This window comes from Culex pipiens, chromosome 2, assembly GCF_016801865.2.
Source record: "Culex pipiens pallens isolate TS chromosome 2, TS_CPP_V2, whole genome shotgun sequence".
Lineage (NCBI taxonomy): Eukaryota > Metazoa > Arthropoda > Insecta > Diptera > Culicidae > Culex > Culex pipiens.
In genome coordinates, this window is record NC_068938.1 from 127,284,086 (window position 1) to 127,307,461 (window position 23,376).

Genomic DNA, 23,376 nt, shown 5'->3' on the forward strand with positions numbered 1-23,376 from the left:
TACATTTCAAATAATGCCTCCATCTTTTGAACCATAGAGGATACGAATTAAGTCACCGAGTTATTATTTAAAAAAGTTCATTTATTAACATTAAAAAAAATGTTTGGTAGAACGTTTTAGCAGAATGTGTTGCTGTTAATACAAAAGACGAGTTGATTCTTTTAAAAATAGCGAAATGAAAATGAACAACTCGGCTCTTTGTCCCTATTTACAATGAAAAAATAGTTGCTGCTGATTTTTGAATGGAGGCTGTTTGGGTGAGACTTAAAAATTTTCTGTCTTCTTTCCTTCGTACGCTGTATCTCAGGAGGTCTTCAATTCTTCTAAGAATATTTTTTAAAGCTTTCTAAGCCCAGTGAAAAAATATAATTAAACCCAAAAATGACAAACTTCTCGTCACAGTGTTCTGATACAAACAATGATCGAGCTCGAGCTGCCACAGCCCTGCGAATTATGTTAGCTGACATATCGGGCGGTCAGCTAAAAAAAAACAGCTTGAAGCGGACTGAAAAAAAAAATGTTAGAAAGAGATAGGAAATCTGATGCAAACAAACGTTCCGGTGCCATGTAAACATACTTTTAATGTGTTAGTAAATTTCTGACTAAAAAGCCTTATGCAAGTTTTCTGAACATTTCAAAAAAATAAATGTAAGAAAAATCAGTTCATTGGGAAATTTACACAGCTGAAAATCTGATGGTAAAATCGCATGCAGAAGCATGTATATCACATTCGTCAAAAAAGACACTTAATATTACACGCTGCATGTACAAGTATTGTAAAAACAAAAAAAAAAGTTGCAACCGACGGGATTCAAACCCAGCACCAACAGTACGGACTGGCGCCTTAGCCCGCTCGGCTATCAGGAAAGGAATAAATGCATACATGAGCTTGATATTTCTGAAAAGTAGGTTTCCCATACTGATGGGTTACATATTTCAGGTTGTAATATTACATATAATTTCATAAAATAATACAACATTAACTTTACACCCAGGCCTTTTACAAGCAACTTTTTTTGCTGTGTATTGAATTCAGTTTATTAACGAGAGGTGACACTTTCGTGCATTCGTTTTTGAATAGTCAATCGCTCGGGTAGTTATTTGAACCCTATTTTTTTAGAATTGGCCAAATTTGATACTTCCGGTTGCAAAAGATCCATATTTGTCTATATTTGAACTGTCAGATGGGGGACAAATCTGGTCCATTTTTATCGGAGATATTCCGGATTCCGTTGGGGTACCTCGGTCCTTCTATATGGGTATTTGCTAAATGTAACAACAGAACAATACCGCAAATGATACAAAACATCTTAATACATCATTCTGCAAAAATAATTGACATGGTTCAGACCACCGGAGCCGATTCCATTTGACTACCAAGCTCAGTGCACCGTTTTCGGTTGGAACCTGTCAATTATTTTTGCAGGATGATGTATTAAGATGATTCCTTGATGTTTTGTATCGTTTCCGACATTGTTGTGTCGAAAAGTTATTGTTACACAGCAAATAAAGTAGTAATCCAGCTGCGTGTAAAAGGCCTGGGTGTAAAATAAATGTTGCATTATTTTATGAAATTCTATGTAATATTACACCCTGAAATATGTAGCCCATCAGTATGGTGAACCTACTTGACCGAAATGTCAAGCTCATATATGCGTTTATCCTTTCAATTCTTCATCGGTCTGATGGCCGAGCGGGCTAAGGCGCCAGCCCTTACTGTTGGTGCTGGGTTTGAATCCCGTCGGTTGCAACTTTTTTTTTGTGAGTAGAAAAATTGTACATGCAGTGTGTAATATTAAGTGTTTATTTTGACGAAGGTGATGTGCATGCTTTTGCATGCGATTTTACCATCGGTTTTTTTGCTGTGTATATTTAACAAGCACCCATATAGAAGGGCCGAGGTATCCCAACGTAATCCGGAATATCTCCGGTAAAAATGGACCATTTTTGACCTCGTCTGACAGTTCAAAATCAGACAAATATGGATCTTTTGCAACCGATTTAGTCAATTCTACCAAAAGATATAAGATTTTTAAGAAAAAATTGGAGTCGAATGACTACCCGTGCGTTTGAGTGTTAAGATGGAAAGTGGAAGAGAAAAGTTCACAAAGTTCTGAATAAAATGCTAGTTTTTTTTTATATTAGACTCAATTTTACTGTCATATGATCAACATTTTTGCTCGACAATATTCTGAAATTTTATTGAAATTAAATTTTCGATAGACTCAATCCATTTGAAAATATGAGCACTTTCAAGAATATTTTAATCATCTTTCAAAAACGGAATTGGTTTTTGTTGAGTTTTTTTTAAACTTTTGAAAGGTACCAATATGGTTTCTGATAAAGTTTAATTTGTTCGAAATCTCGTGGGCTAAAATTTAAAAAAAATGTTAATTGCAAAGTAAAAAAAGTTTGGAATGTATGTTACACCAGTTCCATAAACCTATAGTTTTCGAAATATATAAGTACAAAAAAAAAATCGCAAGAAACAAATACTGTGCAGCACTGTAAATCAACAGCATCGGCATTAAGGTTGTGCACAAACTGGAAGGATGGTCGAATTAACACCAAAATATGTTTCTCCCGTGTTTAACGATTTTTATTTGAAAAAAGCCTTTATTTGGTTTTAAATTCAAAAACTTTTTTTTCTATGAAAATTTAAATCAGTAGCAATATTTTTCCCTGATTTTTGTTTTCATTTTTGGGGCGTGAACCTGAAGTAAAATATGTTGGCCCATGCTCAAAAGTTGTCATTTTTGGTCCACCAGATCGTTAAAACAATCAAAAGTCAATCAATCACTGCAAAATCACTGATTTGTACATAAGGAGTCGATTGGCAAAGCTTCATCCAAATAAATAAATCAACAAAATAGAAATGTCAAATTGAGAAAACGTGGAACTGCGGAATAGTTTTTTTCTGTAAGATTTTGAATATGTTACAACTGTTTTTGATGTAAGAGGAAAATCATTAAAGGTAAATATTAAATTTCTGGTTACATGACCGGCTTTAACAAATGTTAACACAATATTTTATTTGTTGCATAAAAAAGCTTATCCAATTAAGACATAAAAATGACATGTGATTTTCCTTAATTTAATTTGCAGCAGAACTGGACATAGTGCCTTAAATGCCACAAATTATTTCACAAATTAAAATACGGTACCTGTTGAACAAAAAACCGCCCTAATAAACATTTACTCTTTTGCTGATAGCAAGACGAGTTTTTTGTTTCCTTTGTTTCACTTTCATTCACTATGTCAAGTTGAGTAAATTGAGGTTGAATTTCAGTATCTTTTTTATTTATATCCTGAAGCAAGATTGCCGCCAATTTTTTGGCATAGATTGTGTAAAGTTTTTTTTACATTGAGCATATGCTTATATTTTGGTTATAACTGTTATTTTCAAATTGTCTGAATTGGTGAAGTGAAGGCTGATGAAAGAATTTTTTTACAAATTATCATGAGACAGTGACCGTATGCTCAATAAATCTGTCCTTCTCAATTTATTAAATATAAGAACAGAGTTTCAGTATCAAACCACCAGCAATAAAACCTTCTGGTAACGACAAAGTTGCAATTTTTTAAAGATACAGCCATTAAAGCTCCCTCAAACTGGTAACAGAACTCCGTTGCATAAGTGTATGTTGTTGCTTTCCTCGCGAAATCTCCAAACAGATTCAACAAAAATCTGGCTTGAATTACAGCCAGCCCATGGTGGTATCACTTTCGTGTGGTGGCCACGATCGCGTTTTTTTCTCCAGAGTCTATCGGTGGCGGCGGCGTGAGCCTTACCGGCCATGTCCCAAATATGGCTCCCAAGTGTGCAACCGTCGGTTTTGGCGCTGGGTCTAAGGCGGTATCGATACACGCTAAACGTTAGTGGGCCACATTAGTTCCATGGCGTCTCGTCGCGTAGGCAGGGAAGTGTAACCCATTATTGGCATTCACCAGGCGCTGTTAATGGCGCCCGATTTGAGCCACGTTTAATTGCAATGAAAGCACTCGCGTGAATAAGTTTACTCTTTGACGAGAGGTGTTGAAGGCTTTTGGTCCCATTCCCAGGCCAAGTGTTACGAGCTATTTGGAGAATTTTGTATCATGGTGCAGGCAGGGAAGGGAAATAAGTACCTGCACTTGTAGTAAGGTAACTACGATAAGCACCGAACTTTAAAATATTTGGGTGCGGTGCTGGTGCATATTTTTAAAACAAGGTAACTATGACTTGTCTTTCTTTGTTACCACAGAAAAAATAACTGTTGTCAACATTGTCATTTAGAACATGGATACAGCAGATTCTGTACTTCTTGAGGAGCAATGGCATGTTACAATGTGGCCATAATTAGACATCGGTGATCGAATTGTGAGTGTAGATCTTGAGAAGAAAACGGCTTCGCGTCCTATTTTTGAACAGACTTCCGAATTGGTAATAAAAACACTGCCTTCAAGCGACTGTATTTAAACTTCTACCCGGAATAGGGTCAATTGGCGTGGAGGCACCAAATCCTTCAAAAAGATGAGACAGAAGAATGTGAAATTGTACCGTGAGTAATACAAGATGTTGTTGGTGGAGCTATTTAGTGCATCTCCAGCGCGGGTAGCAAACATCGAAGCAAATCAAATTTGCACCCGACGTCAACCCCACCGCGGTACCTGTCGCGGTAGCAAATTTGCTCTCAGTTCTTCGAGATTTCACTTTGCTACCCGCTATTCTGCTGGTTTGCTACTGCGGCAAATGGAATGATGCACGGAAAACTGAATCATGCACGGAAAAAAAATTAAATTGTTTTTTTATGTATAAAAAAAATAAAAAAAATTACAAAATAAAAAAACAATAAAAAATTGAAATTAAAACAAAAATAAAAATTAAAAGAAAATTAAAAAAAAAACAAAAAAAAAAATTTAAAAAAAAAATTAAAATAATTTAAAAAAAATTAAAAATTTAAGGCCGTTCCAAATATTTTTCAAAATTAATGTCGCCCTTCAAAGTTGGCCTGAAAAATCAGGGGGCAAATTTGTTTTCGAAAAACTTCAAAATTTTAATGAAAATTAAAGTTTAACCAACTGAAAACCAGTTAAAATACATTTTCCCGCGTTTATAATCATATTTAGCATGTTTAACTCCTTTGAAAACATTTTAAATTTTCATAAAATACCAATTTTTAGGGGAAAAAACATTCCGTCAATAACTCGATATTTTCAAAACTAATGATTGGAAAGCAACTGTACGCCTGTAAAAAGCATTTTAAAACACTTTTTTCATCCAAATGTTGAAACCTAGGCTTGTAATTTAAATTTTTATATTTTTTTTTATTTTTTTGCCTCCCCCTCGACTTTGGTCAGAGCCGAGGGACATAAACTTTGAAAAATATTTGCAACAGCCTAAAAAAAAATTAAAAAAAAAATTAAAAAAAATTAAAAATATAAAAAAATTAAAAAATATGAAAAAAATCAAAAAATATAAAAAAATTAAACTTAAAAAAATAAAATAAAAAATTAAAATTGAAAAAAATTATTAAAAAATTAAATTTAAACAAAAATAAAAAAAATTAAAATCATTTAAAGAAATATTTAAGCATTTAAAAAAAATTAAAAACATTAAGAAAAAAATCAAAATTTAAAAAAAGGAAAAAAATTAAAAACACATAAAAAAACATTTTTAAATTTAAAGACATTAACTTATTTAAAGAAATAAAAAAAATAAAAATAAAAAAAATTGAAAATTATTTTTAAAAAATTGGAAAAATAAAAAAATTAACGTTTTCATTAAAATATCTGAGATCCGGCCTTTTTTTCTTTTAAATTGTTGTATTTTTGAATTTTAAAATTTTAAAATTTTTGACTTTTTGAATCTTCGAATTTTTGAATTTTTAAATTTTTGAATATTTTAAAAAAATCAAGCTATTTAATTTTTTGTATTTTAAAATTTTTGAATTTTATTTTTTAAATATTGAACTTTTTGAATTTTTAAATTTTCGAATTTTTGAATTTTTGAATTTTTGAATCATACACAAGAGCAGACATACAAAAATCTCTGTATTGTTGAATTTTTGTATTTTTGAATTTTTGAATTTTTGAATTTTTGAATTTTTAAATTTTTAAATTTTTGAATTTTTTAATTTTTGAATTTTTGAATTTTTGAATTTTTGAATTTTTAAATTTTTGAATTTTTAAATTTTTGAATTTTTGATTTTTTAGAATTTTTAACTTTTTAAATTTCTGAATTTTTGAATTTTCAAATTTTTACTTTTTGAATTTTTGAATTTTTTGAATATTTGAAAAAAATAAACTATTTAAACGCATTTTTGTATTTTTGAATTTTTGCATTTTTAAATTTTGAAATTTTCGAATTTTTAACTTTTTGAATTTTTGAATTTTCGATTTTTTTAATTTTTAAATTTTTGAATTTTAGAATCATACACAAGTGCAGACATACAAAAATCTCCGAAACACGCATTCAAAACTTTGCCCCCGGCTTGCCGGTACTTGTCGGGTATCAGAAAATGAGTACCCGACAGGTACCGACACATATTTTTCTTCTACAGATGAACTTGAGATCAAATTTGATACCTGATTTGCTCCGCGCGGTGGGAGACTCGGGGGCAAACTCGAGAGCAAATTTGGTGGGAATCAAATCGGGTAGCAAATGGTTTAACTTTCGACATTTTCGAAAAATGAAATTCTTTGAAATTTTCAATAGGATTAAATAGTTTAATGAACTTTTAGCATTTCTAGGCATGAATCAACACATATTTATTGATTTTGAAGGTAAACGAGAGCAAAACATGATAAAAACCCATATTTGCCCCCCGCGGTGGGCTTGTTTCGGTGGCAAATTTGCTACCCTAGCGGTGGGGATGACGGAGGTTTTTCAAGGTGGCAAATTTGATCTCGGTATTCATGAGCCGGGTGCAAATTTGATTTGCACCCCAGCGCTGGAGATGCCCTTAAACCTAATGAAGAGCCAACTTGAACGCTGGACACAATCCCCGATCTCTATGAGAAACGTTTCAAAAATGTCATCCGTCAATTCTCGCAAGGCCAAATCCGTGCTTCCACCTCTTCCGTGCTGAGGGAAATGCTGCGGCAATTCTTCCAGTTTTCAAAAAATGCCAAGAAGCAAGATTCTTCATTCTTCATTTAAACTAAGAGCTACAGTCATCCCACATATTCGGAACACCCACAAATTCGGAACACTTTTATGATAGTTTGTCAATAACATGCCAAAAGTAGCTTTTCTGTCGACCCTACTATTTTTAGAACCTTCATTTGGACATTATCTTGCTATTTCACTAATAAAAGTAATACTTTTTGAACAAAAAACTTCATTACAAGACTATTTTGTCCAAAGCAGCAAAACACTGCCTCCAAATGGCCTGTTTCATAATTGTGGAATGTTATTGTGCCTCCCATAATTGTGGAACACCTGAATTTAACTGATATTTTCACAAAAAAAGTTATCAAACCATGTATAAAACATCACTAAGCTTGAGTTTCATTGGTTTCAGTGTGTGTAGTCATTATTTGGTAATAAATATGTACTCCTGGAGAGATCCAAAGTTTGTTTACATTCGTAAGAAAAAAGTGTTCCGAATTTGTGGATTTCAAGGGTCAAAGTAATTCTTCAAAAACTTCATATAGAAGTTAAAATTTGCAGATGTTCGATACAGCATTCGAAAGATCACAAGAAAAGCTTTCAAAAAATGGTAAAAGCAAATCATTAAGTTCAATTATCGATTTGCTATGATTTTTTGAACATTGGCCGATCTGGAAACCGTTCCGAATATGTGGGATGACTGTACTGCAATTATCTCCAGATCTACAAACAGATTTCATCAACCTAATGCCGAAATTAAAAAAAAAACGTTGCAAAAAATAAGCACCTTCAATCTGGGGTGCTTATTATAAGCACCCAAAATAATGGGTACTGGTGACAACTAAAGCACTGCACCTTTGATATTTCGCAAATCATGGTGCCTATGTTCGTTCCCTGGGTGCAGGTAGAAGCATACTTACTCAAAATCTTATGTTTTATCATTTCGTTGAATGTACTGTTGTTGAAATGAAGTGTAAAACAAATACTAGACTAAATTAGCACAACAGTAACCCTCTACCACAACTTTTTTTGTACGAAAATCTTGGCTTGTCATGTTTTATATTTTTCTTGTATCTTGTGCTTGTTGTTGATGGTTATTTTCACATTTTCTACTGCAAATTTATTTTCACACAATATAGAGAAACACGGCGTAAGATGACCCCTGAACTGTTAAAATATTGGCGTAGTTACATAAAACAAGTAAAACTTCCAAACATTTTATTTTCAAACATTTTAAGAGTTCTTCTTTCCAATGCTTTTCTAAGATCAAAAATTGGTAGAAAAACTGATTTTTGGCGAATTTTTAATTGTAGACGTTTAAACAAAAATCACTTTATTTGAGCGATCCAACTCATGTAAAATATTGAAGTTGAAGAGATAATTTTGTTCCCTGATCTCAAATCCGTGGTCAAACATTCGCTATCTTGTGACAGTGGGATGGCTGTTTCGCCGAAATGCACAAAAATCATCATTTTGCCTTCCTCACTGAGGTAAGGCTATAATCCTGCTCTAAAAATGAACTTTTTATTAAAAGCTCAAAGACCCACCTTCATGTATACATATCGACTCAGAATCGAAAACTGAACAAATGTCTGTGTGTGTGTATGTGTGTGTGTATGTGTGTGTGTATGTGTGTGTGTATGTGTGTGTGTATGTATGTATGTGACTAAAATTCTCACTGAGTTTTCTCAGCACTGGCTGAACCGATTTTGATCAAACCAGTTGCAATCGACTTGGTTTAGGGTCCCATACATCGCTATTGAATTGTTTGAAGTTTCGATAACTAGTTCAAAAGTTATGTATAAAAATGTGTTTTCACATATATCCGGATCTCATTTTAATGCATGTAAACGATGTCCGGATCCATCATCCGACCCATCGTTGGTTAGGTAATTGAAAGACCTATCCAACGAGTCCACAACATTGAAGATCTGGCAACCCTGTCTCGAGTTATGACCACTTAAGTGATATTTATGTACTTTTTTGAAGCCGGATCTCACTTAAATGTATGTAAACGATGTCCGGATCCATCATCCAACCCATCGTTGGTTAGGTAATTGAAAGACCTATCCAAAGAGTCCACAACATTGAAGATGTGGCAACCATGTCTCGAGTTATGACCACCTAAGAGATATTTATGTACTTTTTTGAAGACGGATCTCACTTAAATGTATGTACACGATGTCTGGATCCAACATCCAACCCATCGTTGGTTAGGTAATTGAAAGTCCTTTCCAACGAGTCCACAACATTGAAGATCTGGCAACCCTTTCTCGAGTTATGACCACTTAAGTGACATTTATGTACTTTTTTGAAGCCGGATCTCATTTAAATGTATGTAAACGATGTCTGGATCCAACATCCAACCCATCGTTGGTTAAGAAATTGAAAGATCTTTCCAACGAGTCCACAACATTGAAGATCTGGCAACCCTGTCTCGAGTTATGACCACTTAAGTGATATTTATGTACTTTTTTGAAGCCGGATCTCACTTAAATGTATGTAAACGATGTCCGGATCCATCATCCAACCCATCGTTGGTTAGGTAATTGAAAGACCTTTCCAACGAGTCCACAACATTGAAGATGTGGCAACCCTGCCTTGAGTTATGACCACTTAAGAGATATTTATGTTTTTTTTTGAAGCCGGATCTCACTTAAATGTATGTAAACGATGTCCGGATCCATCATACAACCCATCGTTGGTTAGGTAATTGAAAGACCTTTCCAACAAGTCCACAACATTGAAGATCTGGCAACCCTGTCTCGAGTTATGACCACTTAAGTGATATTTATGTACTTTTTTGAAGCCGGATCTCACTTAAATGTATGTAAACGATGTCCGGATCCATCATCCAACCCATCGTTGGTTAAGAAATTGAAAGATCTTTCCAACGAGTCCACAACATTGAAGATCTGGCAACCCTGTCTCGAGTTATGACCACTTAAGTGATATTTATGTACTTTTTTGAAGCCGGATCTCACTTAAATGTATGTAAACGATGTCCGGATCCATCATCCAACCCATCGTTGGTTAGGTAATTGAAAGACCTTTCCAACGAGTCCACAACATTGAAGATGTGGCAACCCTGCCTTGAGTTATGACCACTTAAGAGATATTTATGTACTTTTTTGAAGCCGGATCTCACTTAAATGTATGTAAACGATGTCCGGATCCATCATACAACCCATCGTTGGTTAGGTAATTGAAAGACCTTTCCAACAAGTCCACAACATTGAAGATCTGGCAACCCTGTCTCGAGTTATGACCACTTAAGTGATATTTATGTACTTTTTTGAAGCCGGATCTCACTTAAATGTATGTAAACGATGTCCGGATCCATCATCCAACCCATCGTTGGTTAGTTAATTGAAAGACCTTTCCAACGAGTCCACAACATTGAAGATCTGGCAACCCTGTCTTGAGTTATGACCACTTAAGAGATATTTATATACTTTTTTGAAACCGGATCTCACTTAAATGTATGTAAACGATGTCTGGATCCAACATCCGACCCATCGTTGGTTAGGTAATTGAAAGACCTTTCCAACGAGTCCAGTATTTTTCTAGATCTAAAAAAATAGCTGAAATATTTGTCCAAACCACGCATATTACCCATTGTTGGTAAAAAGTGAGGAAGGCATCAACCACATAGGTGGATTAAGTTAGTTTTTGTATGATTTTTGGTTTTTATTTGCTGCATGTTATCTTGTCACTCGTTCATTAGAAGTTGTATGAAGGAGTGGCTAGATAAAATAATTTAGATAAAAATTAAAGAGTGCAATACTCACAGAAATTTTTAAAAACAAAAAATTCAAAAACACTAAGAAAATTAACAAAATTAAAATAAAAGAGCTGCTCACGTTCAAAAGAGTGCTAATACTAAAGAATAGGCTATAATCCTGCTCTAAAAATGAACTTTTTACTAAAAGCTCAAAGACCCACCTTCATGTATACATATCGACTCAGAATCGAAAACTGAACAAATGTCTGTGTGTGTGTATGTGTGTGTGTATGTGTGTGTGTATGTGTGTGTATGTATGTATGTGACCAAAATTCTCACTGAGTTTTCTCAGCACTGGCTGAACCGATTTTGATCAAACCGTTTGCATTCGACTTGGTTTATGGTCCCATACATCGCTATTGAATTGTTTGAAGTTTCGATAAGTAGTTCAAAAGTTATGTATAAAAATGTGTTTTCACATATATCCGGATCTCATTTATATGCATGTAAACGATGTCCGGATCCATCATCCGACCCATCGTTGGTTAGGTAATCGAGAGACCTTTCCAACGAGTCCACAACATTAAAGATCTGGCAACCCTGCCTCGAGTTATGACCGCTTAAGTGATATTTATGTACTTTTATAAAGCCGGTTCTCACTTAAATGTACCGTAAACCGGGGTGACTTTGATAGGATTTCTATTTGTTTTTAGAATATTTTTCTACAGGTAAGGTTTTCCTCAAGATTATTATTTTTAAAACATGTACTGGGGTAGGCCACACAAAGTCCATGCACAATTTTGGAAAAAAAGTTTTTTCAATTGTTTTTAGAAAAATAGTTACGTTAAAAATTCTTAGTTTTAATTCCGGGGTGACTTTGATAGTCATAGTTTTTCTTGTTAAAATCATATTTAAGATGTTCAAAATTTATTTGTACGTTAAATGTACCATCACTAAAGTAGCTGATATAGTTTGCAAGAAAAAAAATCAATGTTTATGTTAAGTTAACTATGTTTATAAGCTTTTTAACTAAATACATATAAATTTTAGGTAAAATTGTTAAAAAGTCGGAATTTTGCCTGAAATTTGTTAAAACTAGTTTTGTTTATAAAATTATCGATTTATATTGCATTTTATACTGAATTCGAAGCACGAATCACAAGTTTTCACATTTTACATGAAATTTGTTCAACTAAAAATGCCTATAAATTTGAAGTTTTTTTTAAACTGTGTTTCAAAAACAGATAATATTTATTATTTACAAACTTATTAAACCTTCTCCTAGTGGAAAATTGTCCAAAGAATCCGAAAATGCATTTCGTTTTCCGATTAAAAATCATGATCATTGAGAAAATCATGACACTTTGAGAAGTTTAAAATAATGACTTCCATCAACATTTTCTTAACTATAGTTAACTAACTTTATAAACCTTTCAAAAATTTATGAAAAGTTCTTCTTGAGGTACTTTGAACACTTCTCTACCACGGTCAGTATGTTTCTGAACCATTCCTTACGTATTTTAATTGTACTCTTCATTTTGCGGAAAAATCGCAAACCTATCAAAGTCACCCCGGCTATCAAAGTCACCCCGTTTTACGGTATGTAAACGTTGTCCGGATCCATCATCCGACCCATCGTTCGTTAGGTAATCGAGAGACCTTTCCAACGAGTCCACAACATTGAAGATCTGGCAATCCTGTCTCAAGTTATGACCACTTAAGTTATATCTGTGTACTTATTTTTCTGGATCTAAAAAAATAGCTAGCAAACCACTTATATCCAAAATGAGGGAGGCATCAACCACATAGGTGGATTAAGTTAGTTTTTTGTTTGAAAACCTGATGATTAAAAAAATGTTTGAAAACAATACTTAAGAGCGAGTTTTTCACCAATGTGTAACAGGTCGTATCGAGTTGCTCCGATTTGGATGAAACTTTCAGCATTTGTTAGTCTATACATGAGATGAACTCATGCCAAATATGAGCCCTCTACGACAAAGGGAAGTGTGGTAAAACGGGCTTCGAAGTTTGAGGTCTAAAAAACCTAAACAATCTTAAAATTGCTTGCATTTCCGTAAAACTTTATCAATTCCAGCTCTCGTAGATGCATTTGAAAGGTCTCTCAAAGCACTTCAAAATGGGCCATAGACATCCAGGATTGGTTTGACTTTTTCTCTTAGCTTTTGCAAATTACTGTCAAAAACAGATTTTTTTAAAACCTTAATATCTTTTTCCAACAGCCTCCAACACCCATGCTCCCATAGGTCAAAAGATAGGTAATTTCATGGACTATAAGCCTACGGTATTAACTTTTTGGCCAATCGCAGTTTTTCTCATAGTTTTTCGATTTTTCTACAACAAACATTTTACAACGTTAGTTTTTGCCCTGTAGGCTTCCATAGCGGCTCTTTTTGGTCTCAATTTCGTCATATTTGTAATCCTCGGAAAATTTCACGTTAGTTAGAAGTATTGGAGTTGTAAATTTGATTAAAAAAATTAAATTAAACATTTTTGAAAAAAAGAAATTGATTTTATTCACCCTGCGATCATTGCGTCAAATGCTGTATCAAGTAGGCGAAAACCTGTTTCACCCCTAATCCAACAAATTGTTAAAAAATATTTTAATTCATTCTAAATGGCAATTTTTCCAATCAAATTTACAACTCCAATACTTCTAACTAACGTGAAATATTCCGAGGATTCTATTAGTAGATTGTTTTTATTTTTGAAACGCATTATTCCGGAATTTTAAATAAAAACCAGCTCCCTCCGTGTACGCACGAGAGCATGCAGCTAGTGCTCAGTGCTCCATCGTTTTTTCGATTTTTTTCGCCGTAATTGATTGTGGTTACCCGCGAGTTTGCTTCTCCAGCATGCCAAAGGCCGGCCGTGGCCGTGGCAGTTCGAGTGCGGCCTCGAAAAACCCGCGAAGTTCGTCTACCGGCCGTGTGCAAAAAGGTAAACAAACCAACGCCGTGTCGACCGCCATAGCGCAGGGGAGCGTGAACGCAGAAGGCATCGACAAAAAGTTACTACATCCCGGATATGTCCCAAGATCACCAGTGCGAACCCGTTCCGGTACTTCCGGTGCCACAACCAGTGGCACATCAACATCCGCCAACATCCCCATCAGGAACGAGTTCCAGATGCTGAGCGACGACGAAGAAAATAACAACTCTGACGGTAGCAGCACTACCGACGACGACGACGACGATGATGGTCGTGCACGGAAAAAAGTGCCGACGTCAAAAAAGAACAACTCTCCAGCGGAACGTAGGCCACCTCCAATTTTTGTTTTGGACACGTTAGCGGACGATGTTGACGAGTTGCTGGAAGGCCTCGGATATTGTCTGAAAATCGGTAAGTCGGCAGTGCAAGTGATCACACTGACCAAAAAGAATTTCGACCTGGTGTATGAAGAATTGAAGCGTAGCAACTTCAACTTCTACACATTCAACCCCGAGAAGCCCCCTGTTAAGGTCGTCTTGCAGGGTTATCAAGACCGTCCGATCTCCGACCTGAAGGGTCACCTTTCGGACGCCAGAATAAAACCGCGGGAGATTAAAGTGCTCTCGCGCAAGACAACGGTAACAGGTACACACACACTGTACCTGTTGTACTTCGACCGCGGCACCGTCAAGATCCAAGACCTGCGGCGGACTAAAACGTTGGACGGTTTTTGGGTAAACTGGCGGTTTTACACCAAGAACCCGACGGACGTAGCGCAATGCCACCGTTACCAGAAATTCGGCCACGGCTCGCGGAACTGCAACCTCCGGCCCCGCTGCGTGAAGTGCGGTGAGTCACACCTCTCGGAGGCGTGCGCACTGCCACGAAAGGCGGACTTGGGGGACAAGGCAGAACAAACCAAGCCGCGCGTAAAGTGCGCGAACTGTGACGGCAACCATACCGGCAATTACCGCGGATGCGTCGCGCGCAAGGCCTACCTCGAGGAGCAGGAAAAGAGGAAGAAGAAAGCGTCCCACCCTCCTCAGCGAAGTAAGAGCGCAGCCGTTCCTGCAGCTGGACAGCGTACGGTTCCAGCGGAAAACTCAGCGTTCCCTCCTGGTTTGGGGCGTTCGTTCGCCAGCGTGGTCGCTGCCGGTAGCGGCAGTACGGCCCAGCAAGAAGTCACCGGGGACGATCTCTTCACCCTGCCGGAGTTCTTTGCTCTCGCGGGGGAGATGATGACGCGGTTTCGGAGCTGCCGGAACAAGGCAGAACAATTCCTGGCCCTTGGGGAACTGATGATCAAACACATCTACAAAGGATAAGTTACCTGTGATCTAGATATAAGCTTTCTCTTCCTCTATCCCCTTTCCTTTGCAATTTCTGTAAGTTTTTTTTATAGTTTTTTTTTACTCTTGCTAGTGCCTTAGTTAAAGAAATAATTGTTCCTAAATGGATTATGATGCAACACACAGCTGTAAGGAACTCCAAAACTCTGTTATGCACTTCAAAATAACTCATTGTATCTTGATTATTCACCAATAAAACCGAATTGAATTGATAAATAAAAACCAAGATTATGAGATAATATTTAAGGCCGATGCAAATATTTAAAAAAGTTTTTGTCCCTCGGCCCTGGCCGAGGTCAAGGGGGGGGGGGCAAAAAAATAAAAAAATATAAAAAATTAAATAACAAGCCATAATCTTCACATTTAAATGAAAAAAGTGTTTTTAAATGCATTTTACACTAGTTCAGTTGTTTTGCAATAATTAGTTTTCAAAAAATCTAAGATCTGACAAAAACAAAAAATGTATCGAAAAAAAAGATTTTGCATCGAAAATTTTCAAAAAATCTTAAGATTTTTTAATAAACCCAAACATGCTAAAAATGATTTTAAACGCAGGAGAATGTATTTTAATTTGATTTCAGCTGGTTGCCCTTGAAATTTCATTGAAATTTTGAAGTTTATTGTTAAAAATATTTTTTTTGCCCCCTGATTTTTCGTGAATTTTCGTAATTAAAAGGAATTTTTGGTACCCAGACATGTATAGGTCATCGCTGAAATTTTAAAGTTATCGCAGTTTTAGTGAAAAAAGTTGAATTTTGCCAATTTTGTCATTCTCCGGTTTTTGCGCGTGGCGCGTCGAAAAACACGGATTTTATTTTCAAAAAATCATATCTCGGAATCCTGTTAATGAACTCCTCCCATTTTTTAGTATGTTATGTAAAAATGTCCGGGGAATCCGATAAAAATATTTCCAGACATAGGCTCTTTGGTCCAGACACCGTCAAAACGGCATTTTAAAGTTTCATACGCACTTTTCATATGTTAGGCTAGATTTTCCAAACTTTTTACTATTTTTCATTGAAAGGCCAACTTATCACCTTTCATTTGCGTGTAAGTTAGTTAAAATGGCGAGGAGTTATGATTTTCCAAAAAAAGTGGTTTTTGCGAAAATCGAAGAAAATGGCAATTTTTCAGACCACCCTAAAACGGCATAGGTCACCCTAATGGCCAAACAAAAAAATACGGGTCTAATTATTTCGGCCAGGGAACCCCCAGAAAAATTTTGAACCCGATCCGAGCACTTTTGTTTTTTTTCCATGCTGTTTTCGTGGGGAATTGCTGTATATATATAAAAAAAATCGAGGGTTTTGTTCGAAAGCGAATCAGTTCAATACGGAGCCTCAAATCGAGGTGCTCTTTGCTGCGTTGGGTTCGTATAAGCCCAAGGAAGGTTTATACGCTAACTTTTCAGGTTTGGTTTGTTTATAATGTTTTTTTTAGAGTGCACAGCAACCAAGCAAGTTGTTGTCTTCTTATTTCAAAATTGACAAACTTTCAGACCCAATCCAGCAACAATCTGATTTAAAAATAGGCAAATTTTGTTGTAAAACGCTTAGTAGACAGTATTTCAGGGGGTCAATCAAAAAATATATCGATAGTTTCCGTAGCTTCGAAAATACTAAGATATTTGTATCTTAAATCATGGTGAAAAAGCCCTGGTTGATGTGCACCGTTAAGGTACAGCAAATTGGAAAATTTCCTATGCTGTCCGAAAAAAATACTTTAAAAAGCAAATGATTGCAAAAGCATTAAAAAACTTTTTAAACATGGTCAAAATCATTCCTTTCTCAACATTTAAATTTTTGAAGATTTGAAGATTCGAGGATTTCAAATTCTATGGATTTGAAGATTTGAAGACTTGAAGATATAACGATCTGGGGATGTGGAAATTTGAAAGATTTGAAGATTTGAAGATTTGAAGATTTGAAGATTTGAAGATTTGAAGATTTGAAGATTTGAAGATTTGAAGATTTGAAGATTTGAAGATTTGAAGATTTGAAGATTTGAAGATTTGAAGATTTGAAGATTTGAAGATTTGAAGATTTGAAGATTTGAAGATTTGAAGATTTGAAGATTTGAAGATTTGAAGATTTGAAGATTTGAAGATTTGAAGATTTGAAGATTTGAAGATTTGAAGATTTGAAGATTTGAAGATTTGAAGATTTGAAGATTTGAAGATTTGAAGATTTGAAGATTTTAAGATTTGAAGATCTTAAAGTGAAAGGCAAATTACTGTGAATTTGATTACGATCATTTTTTTGTTTTCGTTCTTTTTTTTCTTTTGTTCAACAACAACAACTTGGGAATAAAGCGTCCAATTTCCCGGAGTTAAAATTTTTTCAGGAAACGGGAAATTTTCAACCAATTTCCCGGGAAATTTAAATTTATTGAAAATTGTTTTAATCTTGGTTCTGCTGCAACTGAGTTGTTAAGAACAGTGACTGAAAGCCTAAAACAAGTATAAAGATCAATTAACAGCTTAACTGCATGTAAAAAATCATAAAACTGCAAGAAAATGTAATTTTTTTCTTATTTAATAAGCTCCAATACTACAATATATCAAAAAATAATATCATTTATTTTTTATCAAGGACAGTGAGTAGTGGAACAGCATCTAATTCCGTGTTGTCAGGTTAGCACTTTGACGTTCAATTACAAATCATTGAAGGTGATTTCAACTGAAATAGAGTGGTAAATAGCTCAATAAGAAGTGAGCAAGCAAATTACTTTTTAAAAAATTGTAAAACTAGTTATTTAAATAGACAAAAATAGCAAATCGGATGGAGTTAGGAGCGAGTGCTTAACCTGCGAAACCTACGAGAATTTCCCCTAAAATGAATCCATACTCCACAATCATACAAATTATTTTCTTGCCTTTGTGACCAATAAAAGAGAGCGTGGTTTGATACAAAAAGTTGAAAAAAAAATTCAGAAATTATGTTTTTCATGACAAATAACTTTTCTAAAAAAAAGTTATAATGGTTTCAGTTCATGGACAAAATTGCAAAGCAAAAATCAAACTTCTCTTGTTTGTTTTACATCAAACAACTCAATGTTTTCAAATATTTGGAATTAACATCGTGTCACAATCAGTCTTACATGTTTTGATATTTAACCTTCTAACACCCATTGTTACACTAGTGTTCCATTTTTCTTTTACTAAATATTGTAATTTCTTGTATACCAGGTATTTAACGAATTGAAATAATTCTTCTTGTACAAAACTTTTTTAAAAATGTTAAGATACCAATTTGATTTTCAACTCATTAGATCATGGTTAACAAAAACGTAAAAAATCTCAATTTAATATATTTTTTATGAGTTAACTCCAATTATTCTTGAAAAAGCTTACTTAATTTTCCCGTAGCTTCAAAAATTAATATAATCCGATATCAAAGTGTCTGATAATCTGATTAATTGTATATGAGCTATAAAATAAATTTAATTGAACAAGATCATCTTCATTTATTTTTCTCTGTGCATCTAAAAAAATGATTTTGCTTAAATTTCGGGAATTCCCGGGAAATTCACAAATTTCCCAGAAAACGGGAAATAATTTTTTTCCGGAAATCCCGGGAATTCCCGAAAATTTTTTTCCCGGGACGGGAAATTGGACGCTCTAACGTCATGATTCGAATTCCCGGACGCTTCGAAACCCGGACACTTCATCTTGTTTTATCAATTATTTGGATATAAGTTCGCATTATGAATGTCAAAACTGTGTAATTTGATGAATTCCAACATCAACTTTCACTTAAAGTTTGTTTGAACGCTGTAGTTAATGCCAAAACAATTAAATACAATAAAATTAGAAGTTTACCAAAAATGCGAAACATTTCACTTGAAATATTTCAGTGGCGTTCGAAGCACCGGGAAGGCAAAGCAGAAATTTATGGTCTCGATTTTCTTAAATTCTAGCAAATTTTTATATAAACTATCGATTGTTTTAATGTTAAAAGCTTATTTGAGACCTAAAGAATGCCATTCACTAACATTTCAGTCCAAATTTGTGCGATTCATAAGTAAAATCGAGTGTCCGGAATTCGAAGCAAAAGTGTCCGGATTTCGAATCAGCTTTTGTCAGTGTCCGGGATTCGAAGCACAACAAGTCATTTTAATTTTCAAATTCTGATGAAAAATTGTTAGAAAAGACATATTTTGCATACATTCTCTTAAAACTGACTGTTAATACTACATCCTGATGATATTTCTTCATTTCCAACTTATTACATGATTTTTTGCCAGCTATAACAAAAATGATATGCTGCTAAGTGTCCGGATTTCGAATCATGACGTTACTTGGGAATAGTAATTTCTATAATGGAATTGTGGGGAATGGCATAGTACCGTACTGTTATCGATGAAGTTATTTAACACTTAATTCTTGATTTAGTTCAATTCATCGTTAAAATGGTGACTCAAACTAAGAATCAGGTTTATTTAAAATTGCATAAGCTAAGTTTAGATAGTGGAAGCTAACCGGATCGTAAAAGTTTTTATTTGTCACTTGTGTTATTTAATTTGATAGTTTTCTTTATAATTTTTGATTTTATAAATTGTGGTTTAAAAGCGTTGATATTTTTTTCTATTTTAAAATATTGAATATTTTCAGAAGAATGTATGTTTTATTTTTATAATTGGAGGCTACGAAATCATTAAATTTGATGTTTGTTAAAAGAAATATATAAATGCATTAAAAAAAATTACGTCTTGCAAATTTAATTTTGCTTCAGTATCTCTTGGATTGAAGTCCACTTTTTGAAACTAGCGACCAATTTACTATTTTGACCTCACCCATTTCTGACACCTTACCGTATCAATTTTAATTTTTGACATCTATAAAAAAAATCCCATTATAACTCTACGACTACTTCACATGCAAATCTAATTCTAATCCTAATCAAAGAGGTGTGTCTAATACAACTCTACTGAAATGATAGATGTCTGATTCACGGAAGAGGACAAGTTTTGCAAATATTTTCATACATTCTGTTATTCAAATGAGTTATCTTACTCGCCACGACGCGAGGTCAATCCTAAAATCTGTTCCTTAATTTGGCAATTTCCAATAACCGAGTCTCTTCGAAAAACCCGCCATTACGACATATCACACATATTCCACCACCGAGGAGGTTGCTCCATGTTCCTCCGCCTATCGAATTCCATACAAGGTTCGCACACTCCTCGTCGATATGTAATCCCACAAAACATTGCACTCCGAGATGAACAGGTTGTTGCACATTAGGTAGAACCTCCCGCAGCTAGACCAACAGGCAAAAGCCGGTTCCAGCATCAACTTTTCCTTTTTCTTCCTAAACAGCTGACTTGCGGCTGACCAAAACGGGATTTCGAGGCACCACCGCCACCACCATTCAGGTTTTTCATTCAGTAATCTGGCGCGCAAATTACGCGCTCGCGCACGCTCGAGAATTCTTACGCGATCAATTGATCGAACTCCGCGCCAACAAATTCAGCGTCACTCGCACTCTCACTCGTACGTGAGCCGCACGTAATTTTCACTAGACTTCACCTACATTCACTGTTTGTTTCGTCAAATTTCTTGGCCATGTTACACAACTCTACGGTGGACGACTGACTGTCTTCGGCGGTGGTGGTCCAGTGAATAGCAAATGAAATTTATGCACGCGCAATAAACGCACAATATGCTTGCCACAGGGGTTAGATCCGCGTCTTAATGTCACGTCTGCTTCCTACGCACTCTGGAGGTGGACTCTCCACAAAAAAAAAGCTATAAAAAACTTCCAGAGGTCACTCGACTCTAACCCCCCGGGGGGACACACGGACACTCCGCCAAGTACCCACTTGATCCAGATTGCGGCGAAGAATTTGGTCACACACGTGCGACGCGCGAAACTCCACGCGGAGACTTTAACGGCCGAACACTGCAAGCTCAAGCGACGAACCTCTAGCACTGCTGCACGGAGGAGCTCGAGCGCGTCCGCTGGCTATCAAATCGCATTTGCAACTGAACGAAGCGCCGACGTCCAAGTGCGCCCGCTGCTGTGCGAAGAACTGTGGCTGCTGGTGAGTCAGGCCCCGTGGCCTGGAGGGTAAAAGAGCTGGCGTGTACGTGGTATTGGTTTGATGGTAGCCGGCCAGTTAGAAGGAGTGATGAAGAGGTTGGTGTGAAGCATGCCGGGTTAACCCGTTGAGCCCCGAATTGGATATGGGACGGGATGGTAGCGCAAATTGGAGAATTTTCTATGTTGGCTAGATAAGAGATCTAGATAATTACATCATTTTTATCAAAATCGCTAATTAAGCGAACGTTTCAAGAACCATCTTTCACAATGGATTAAAATTTATCATTTCAACCAACAACTTCATCAGATTCTTCGCAACTCAAGTTTGTAAAGAACTTTCAAATTTGATTTTACACAGCAATACTCCAGCTGCGTGTAAAAGGTCTCAGTATGGGAAACCTACTTGACCGAAATGTCAAGCTCATATGAGCAATTCTCTACCAAAACCGGAAATGGATTTTATTTGTATTTTTTGATTTGGCTCAAACTTTGTGGGGGCCTTCCCTATGACCAAATAAGCTATTTTGCGTCATTGGTTCACCCATACAAGTCTCCATACAATTTTGGCTGCTGTCCATACAAAAATGGTATGTAAATATTCAAACAGCTGTAACTTTTGAGTGAATTTTCTGATCAATTTGGTGTGTTGGGCAAAGTTGTTGGTATTGTTGAGGACTTTTGAGAAAAAATAGGTACACGGAAAACAAAATTGGAGATTTTTTTTATCAACTTTTTCTTTCACTAAAACTCAATTTCCCAAAATACGTATTTTTTGATTTTCGAGATTTTTTGATATGTTTTAGGGGACAAAAATCCGCAACTTTTGAGCCATAGAGAAACATGGTCAAAAAATCTGCCACCGAGTTATGAATTTTTGAAAAAATAGTGATTTTTGGAAAAAATCGAAGTTTTATGCAAAAACAAGTTTGACATTACTTTTTAATGCAAAATTGAATTTGCAATCGAAAAGTACTTAACAGATTTTTTGATAAAGAGCTCCGTTTTCAAGATATAGCCACCGAAAGTTTGATTTTAGCGAAATATTTGCAGTTTTTCAATTTTTAAAAATGGTGACCATGAGTGACCATCTCTAAAAATATTTTTTTTGAAGAGTTCAGAAAATTTGCTATAAAATTGTCTAAGAGACATTGAAGATTGGACCTCTGGTTGCTGAAATACAGCGGCTTAAAGAAAAAGAAACACGAAAATTGAAGTTTTCTAAGTCTCACCCAATCAGCCCACCATTTTCTAATGACGTTATCTCAGCAATTAATGGTCCGATTTTCAATGTTAATGCATGAAACATTCGTGAAATTTTCCGATCTTTTCGAAAAAGATCAGATTGATCAGAAAATTCACTCAAAAGTTACAGCTGTTTGAATATTTACATACCATTTTTGTATGGACAGCAGCCAAAATTGTATGGAGACTTGTATGGGTGAACCAATGACGCAAAATAGCTTATTTGGTCATAGGGAAGGCCCCCACAAAGTTTGAGTCAAATAAAAAAATACAAAAAATAAAAATGGTTTAAATCGGCCGATTATGTAGAGAGTTACTCATATATGCGTTTATCCTTCTCTTTCTTCATCGGTCTGATAGCCGAGCGAGCTAAGGCGCCAGTCCTCACTAATGGTGCTGGGATTGAATCCCGTCAGTTGCAACTTTTTGATTGTGTTTACGAAAATTGTACATGCAGTGTTTAATATTAAGTGTCTTTTTTGACGAAGGTGATGTGCATGTGCATTGCTGTGTAGATTAAAAAATAGGTTAAAAAATTTAAGTATATGGGTTCAATTTTGAATCAAAAATCACTATTAAAAAATTATAAGTCGTCGCAAAATGTTGGTCCATACTTCTGAATGGCTTAAATGTTGCGGGTATTAGTCCCCTAAAGCATATAAAAATAAAAATTACGGATTTCGGAAAAAAAATTTCAGCGAACTGCGTATTTTTGAAAATAAATCTCAAAATTATAGTATTTTACAATTTGGGCATCAAATGATCGACATTTTTTTAAATATTCAGAAAGTAGCAGCACATTTTTTGAAAATACTCAAATTTTTCAAAAAACTTCGTATTTTTGAAAAAAATACTCCAAATTTTAGGTCAGTTCAGTTTTAAACCGAATTATTTAGTATTTTTTCGAAAATACGCAGTTATGTTAATTTTTTTTATTATTTTCATATTTTTTTTACCACTGTCGAATCAAACGAA

The 23,376-nt window shown here is 35.1% G+C and overlaps 1 protein-coding gene across 3 annotated transcripts in view; it reads right to left on the reverse strand.

The window, feature by feature from the left end:
* LOC120412559 (phospholipase B1, membrane-associated-like) overlaps positions 1-21,101 on the reverse strand; it is a 38,859-nt gene extending 17,758 nt beyond the window's left edge. For all 3 annotated transcript variants that reach the window (XM_052708381.1, XM_039573062.2, XM_052708382.1), the window contains exon 1: positions 20,939-21,101. The gene's annotated coding sequence lies outside the window, so the exon portion shown is untranslated. The remainder of the gene's footprint in view (positions 1-20,938) is intronic.
* Between the last annotated feature and the right edge of the window lie 2,275 nt (positions 21,102-23,376).